The sequence below is a fragment of the Lycorma delicatula genome, chromosome 10 (genome assembly GCF_047948215.1).
Source record: "Lycorma delicatula isolate Av1 chromosome 10, ASM4794821v1, whole genome shotgun sequence".
In the NCBI taxonomy this organism is placed as follows: domain Eukaryota; kingdom Metazoa; phylum Arthropoda; class Insecta; order Hemiptera; family Fulgoridae; genus Lycorma; species Lycorma delicatula.
The window spans coordinates 110,322,552-110,329,344 of record NC_134464.1 but is presented as its reverse complement, the minus strand read 5'-3'; the positions used below and the strand labels follow the sequence as shown (position 1 = coordinate 110,329,344).

Below are 6,793 nucleotides of genomic sequence, written 5' to 3'. Positions count from 1 at the left end.
TTTATAATTTTTTTAAATTATTTTATTCAAATAATAAGGTATTGAAATACATCAACATTTAATTTTAAATAACAATTAATAAAAAACCAGATAAAAGTTTTAAATTGTCCAATAATAATAAATCATACTCTTAAATAAAATTATTTACACAGCATAGCTGCTCTGTTTTGATGATAAAAATTATTAAAATTTTAAAATTCTATTCATTTTACATACTAGTAAGAAAACTATATGAGAAAGTCAGAAAATATATGTAGTATATAAACTGAGATGATCTTGGTTGAGTTTAGAGTTTGATCACTTGTATTAACACTTATCAAGCTCAACCATGTCTTTGTTCTGCAGTAGGAAATTCACATTGGTCCTGTCCAAAAAAAAGAAAGATATGCAATCAGTTATTTGGTTTTCATAGATAAAAAACTTAGTTTGAAATTGTTTATGATCTTAACACAATATTTGTGTAGCATATGTGAAAATGTCATGAATTTTGTTACGATAAAATAAATAAGTTAGACAATGGAAGTGGATCTAAAGAGAGGTTAACTAAGAGTATTGAAACTAGTGTAAGGTTGAAGTTTTTAGAAACTAAATAAATACTTAAAATAAATAAACTATGTCAATAAAAACACTAGTCAACACAAAATTTGTGTCTTAACATGTTACACAACTTTTCTCATTGAAATTTTGGTTCTGATTTCAAATATGCTATTGAAATTGCATTATCATGAAACGGTTTTATGTAAATCATAAATTTGTAAATGTTTTTGTAATACTCATTTTGATCAACTTCTGATTACAATTATGAATAGTTTCTGTATTTTTACTTTTAAACAAAATGCATAAATGCTTAATAAATAAATAAATAAATATATATATATATATATATATATATATATATATATATATATATATATATATATACACTGTATCATGAGAAGTAGAAACATACAAACATGTCTGTATGATGATATCATACAGATATCTGTTGATGCCTACTTCAGAGCTTAAAATCTTATTCAGTGAAGCTTCACTTGTCTAAACTGTGTTTTGTTTTAACAGAGTTATTACTGTTTTGTTATATTTTCATCAACTCTTTATTTTACAAAAGTGATTTTTCTCATTTTTACTTGCCACAACATGGCTTCTGCAAAAGTTTGTGGATCTTCAAATCAACCAGACAGTTTTTATTACGTCTGTGGTAAATTATGCCTAAATCTCAAAGAAAGACTATTTCTGAATTGATAAAAACAGCTTATAAATTTTATTTGAGTTGTGCACTCGGGGATCAAAATTAAATCTCGACGCCTCATGTTACTTGCATATTGTGCTCAGTAACTCTAACTGAATGTTTCAAGGGGAAACAACAAGCTATGCCGTTTGCTGTACCGATAGTTTGGCATGAACCTAAGTACCACTTCGGTGACTGCTACTTTTGTATGACAGATATATTTGGATTTTCATTCAAAAGTAGAAAGTTCATAAAATATCCAAATTAATTCTCAGTTCTAAAGCCAGTACCACACAAAGAGGAGATACCTGTACCTGTACCACCTTCTGATGAGAAATCTCCTCATTTAATTCAACAACATTAATTTAATCATTTATTTTGCGATTTAAAGTTATTAAAGCACCAAGCTGAACTTCTGGGGTCTAGACTGCAACAGTGGAAAAAACAAAAGTTACTACATTTAGAACACCTATTTCATTACACGTTTGTACTGATGTTGATGGCCTGATGAAACAGCTTGGAATTTAGCATATTCCTGAAGAATGGTGTCTTTTTACTGACTCTTCTAAAATTAGCATGAAAGTAGTTTTGTTGCATAATAGTAACAGCCATTCATTCTATCAGTTCATGTAGTCAACATGAAAGAAACATATGAAACTACGGCATCAATATTAGAAGTAATAAAATATAAAGAGTATATGTGGTAAGTTTGCAGTAAAAGTTGTTGCATTACAGTAGTTCTTAGTTTACAAGGTGGCTTTATGGAATAAAGCCACCTTGTAAACTATATTAGATTTTTAATTTAGATTATTAAATCTACTTTGAAAATTACAATTTTTAAAGTAGAATTTTATATACTGTATAATACATAATAGATTTTAAGTTAACTTTATTTATTCTTTTAGAACGACCACTTCATATATATTTTTTTTAATTTTAAAACTTTTTAGAGCAGCATTAATTTATATATAAAATGATTCAGGAGGAAAAGGAGAAAATTTGGGAACCGATTCTAGATCTTGAAATAAAGAAGATATATTGTTAAAAAGCTCTCAATGAGGGCTTATTACTGCAGTTAGTTCAAAATCCTCATTTTTTGGATTTGGGCTTTTTTGGAGACTTTTAGTCCAGTCAATTGCAATCAAAAGGGGAGATGCACGACTACATGTTACAACAGTCCTAAATCCAAAATTTCAACATCCTACACCTAATCGTTTTTGAGTTATGCGAGATAAATACGTAAGTATTTACAGACATCATGCCAAAACTGGTCAAAATGGATTCAAGGATGGTCAAAATTGAAATTTCCATTGAAATCTGAAAACCAAAATTTTTCGCGATCACATACTTTCTTTACTTTGCACAAGGAAGTAAAAATTTTATTAAACAAAGTTATCAAAATTCATTTCTGATGAGATAAACTTGAAACCTTTTAAAAAATTAAGTCAATGACTAACTTTTAGGTCTTATTTTTATAATTGAATCCGATTGTGAATGGCTAATCTGAAGTAAAATTAGTTCATGGGTTTTGGTCTCTCAGTCACACTTGGCATATTTCACAATACATTTTCACAATATATTTCTACAATCAGGTTCTAAATTTATTTAGTGAATTCATAAAATAATGAATATTAAGACTAAATAAAAAATTACTTACAAGACTTGGTGCATCAAGAGACTTCAAAAAGAACACATAGACTCGACATGAGACTATTAAAGGCCCACCATTAGGATTTAAGGGCCTTACCTGTAGATCATAATGATCTACATGGGTAAGTGTTTTAATAACATCTGTACTTGACAATAGATGTATTTTATTAGCTGTGTTATTTAAAACATCAGCATGCCTGAAACAAAAATATTGAATTAAATAAACTTAGATTTAAAAAAAGAAAAAAAAAAGAATAAAACAGGTGTTTGTTTATGTCATGGCTTAAATTAAAATATTCCAAAAGATTTCAGTTTTATTACAATTCAAACAAAAGTAAAAGATTATCTTTTTGACATGGTGGTTAAAAGTTTGTTTCCCAATAATAAGAAAATAATCAATAAAACAATAAGAAACAACAACAAATTTACAAGAAAACATTTATTAAAAGAAGGTAAATAAAAAATAAGTTGTTACTACACATTTAATTCATATCAGATGAACTGTTCAAAATGTCATCTTTCTACTTTTATGCATTCATGACAGTTTAGCATATTTTTTCCAGTGAAGTTTGATTAAGATGTATAAAATTAATTGTTTTCAATTGATAGCTTGAGATGTTTCAGATCATTTTGATTTGCAGAAAATACTATTTCTGACAATTCCTGAAATAAATGAAAAATTGCAAGGTATCAAATTACATGAAATGGTGCCTATTCAATCATTTCTCATTGCCATTTTCATTCTGAAGCAGCTTATCAAGAAAGTTTCAAAACTGAAGAACATAGTGAGAAGATACTGTATCTTACTGTCAAATGTCAAACACGGAGTTATTTAAAAACTCAGGAATAAGATCTCATAATGTCTCAAGATATGAATTACATGTTATGTTTTCATCAAAGAAAAAAGGTCCCAGACTTTTATGTAATCCCATACTAAACATTAGCTTTAAATTCATTAAATTTCTTCTCCTTAATCAAACGAGGATTTTCATAAAATCAGTAAAAACAATTGCTGTGTAGAAAAATGAGGATCTGCTTCACAAGATTTAATAAACTCCTTACAAAATATAAATCTCCCCTTTACTCAAGGAATTTTGGCCTATAAGACTTCTACTTAAATTCCTTAAGAATACTTGGTAAACTTATTCTAGGTGTTATACAAGTTATACACAAAATGGTGTAAAATCAATACATATCCAATTTTTAAGGAACCTAATGAACTCTTGAGGCATTTATATTTTTATAAAGTGCTTTGTATTTATTGATTTTGGTGTTTTGATAGGATTAATACCCAAGTTGAGTGGGCATTGAGGAATTAAGGAACCTTCATGTTACCTAAGCTGAGGTTTTAAAAGATTTTATTTGTATCATCAAATGTTTTTAACAGCTTAGTGAGTTGTTTGAAAAATTATAACAATATTTTACAATTGAACTGCAACAAAGTGTTACAAACAATTGAAAAATTGTTTCAGTATAAGAGTACAGAGAGTTCATTTTGATAAACAAAATAAAATTACTTTATTAATGAATTACACAACTAAAAAGAGTGTACATTTGATTTTGTTTTTAAAATATAATTTCTTTTATTGTAGTTAACAATAAAAAAATTTAATTATAAATAGTAGAGTAAAATAATTACGTAGTCAAGGGTTGCTGATTTGAAGAAAACATCTAAAATGAAAAATAAACCTTTTAGTACAAAGTTAGTTTTATTTGCTAATAATTAGAAAGCAAACAGAAATAAATGCTATTGCCACTGCTGTACCACTAACTATTTCCTAAATAGTTTACCTGAAAGTAATTGTTCGGAATTTAGTTAAGTAAAGAAGTGTTAAAAAACTTATTTTCAAGGGTTGTCTAATTTTCCAAAATGTCTTTTTCTCACTCTTGTTAATGATTAGTTGTATTACTATTTATATCTTTAAGTATGTTAAGATGGTATATTAATTATGTTAAATCTATCTAATACATTTAAAGTATTTATTTATGTATTATTATATTTATGTACTTATGTATTACTTATATACTTATTTATGCAGTTGCAATTATTTATGTATTTATTAATTAATAGTTATGTACATCATCAATGAATGTTTGAAAAATAAATTTTATTATTTCTTATCTAATGAAAGCATTTCTGACTTTCTGGTTTGATAGCTCTCAATTTATCTGCAAAAACTGTTTGTTTGCCACCAATAATTTTAAATTTTATATTTAGATTATGGAAATGTTGGCAGGTTAGTTATGGGGAATTAGAAAATATTATATGGAATTCTTCATGAATGGCAGCAGTATGCACTTTTTATTTTTCTACTAACACAAAAGTAAATTTTTTTTCTTGATTGTGTAATTAAAAGCCATTAGTCTAAATAAAGATAGACGAATAAAATGAACAATTACATAGCAAATTTTGTTAAGTGAATACTACCAATTAAAAATTGAAACTTCCCCAACTATTCCAGAATGTTATAGTATTTAAATCTGAATGCATGGCAAATTGACTTATCATGTTTATTAAAATAAATTGAAAAATATGAGAAAATGTTACAACAGTGTAGAATTACTAAAATTTATAAAGAAAGATGTTTATAATTTTTCAACAATTAAAAAAGATGATATGTAATTGCATTAGTGTTGTTAACTACTACTGAAAAATAAGTTTTTTTATTAATATGTTAATTGAAGTTTTCAGAAAGTTAAATATTATCTCTTGTCAAATTTTTAATAAATTCTGGTTTCAACATAATCAAAAATACAACTAATGTAGAAAAAACATACATCATCCAACAATCTTACAACATTGTCACTTTCAAAACCACAAACAAAAGACATAAAATCTGAGTATGATTAGTTTCCAGATTCATATAAGAAATACAAGATTAATAAATAAGAAATTAAATTTGAATAAAAGTTTATTAATCTACAATACAAAAAAAGGGTACTAAAACAGTTGGTGTACACCTACCCAGGAGTATGCAAACACATAAAAAAGTAACAAAAACACTAATACTATCAATTCATAGAAACTGGGCACATACAGTCAAAGATATTAATGACAAACTTACAAGAAAAAAAAACTTTTTTCTTTTAGCAACTAAAACCCAACACCCAGTTACAATTATGTAAGAGAGACAAATTTTTTTAAGATCATGAAAAGTGATAATTAAGTCTGATCATGATTCTATGTTGGAATCTTCTGTATGAAAGATAGAAATGCAACTTAAAGATAGAAATGGGTTTCACAGACTTATCAACAAACAAGCACAGCACAGATCAAATATATTACTCAACCACACACTGTAGTATTTCCTAAATATTTTAAGACTGATGTCATTAATAGCAGCACAACTAGAGACTCAACTACTGCCAGCATATGCAACTCCCTCCAGAAAGTTGAGCGAATTGTATCCTCCCAACACTAAGGCTCCCAAAAGGCGCATTCCTGCTAGGTTGGAAGACTCTAGAAGCGAAAGGACTTCAGGAGAAGGAATGAAATGGAATCATGCCAAGAGAAAGAAGCTCATATGCAGCTAGTCTCCCTTGGCCAGCCCGGTCAAATAATTTCTCGCTGGTCTAAAGGATTGGAATGCAGCAAATAATTCTGTCCATAAATAAAACAAAATAAATACAACCACACTACTTGTAAATAAATAATTACCGCCCGATAAAAGAAAGACACAGCAGCAAGGGAGTTTTGTTCAGGTTCTGCGATTAGTATGGAGATACAAATTCTTCTTCTATCCTTGCATTCCATTCCAACTCAACTAATGAGGGAGCTCAATAATTAATTACGAAAAGATTTACAAAATTTCTGCATAAAGTAATCATTAAAAGTTAAATAATTTTTAAAAAGTGTTACCACATATTATCATGGCGACTAGCAAATCAAGTGTTAATTGAGTGCTGATTCAGGCA

General features: G+C 27.6%; 1 long non-coding RNA gene across 1 annotated transcript in view; it reads right to left on the bottom strand.

The window, feature by feature from the left end:
• The window catches only part of LOC142331201 (uncharacterized), a 46,427-nt gene continuing 39,634 nt past the window's right edge, over nt 1-6,793 (bottom strand). Inside the window, exons 2-3 of the long non-coding RNA XR_012757916.1 lie at nt 2,886-3,075; nt 1-364 (exon numbers count right to left, since the gene is read on the bottom strand). This is a non-coding gene — a long non-coding RNA (uncharacterized LOC142331201). The remainder of the gene's footprint in view (nt 365-2,885; nt 3,076-6,793) is intronic.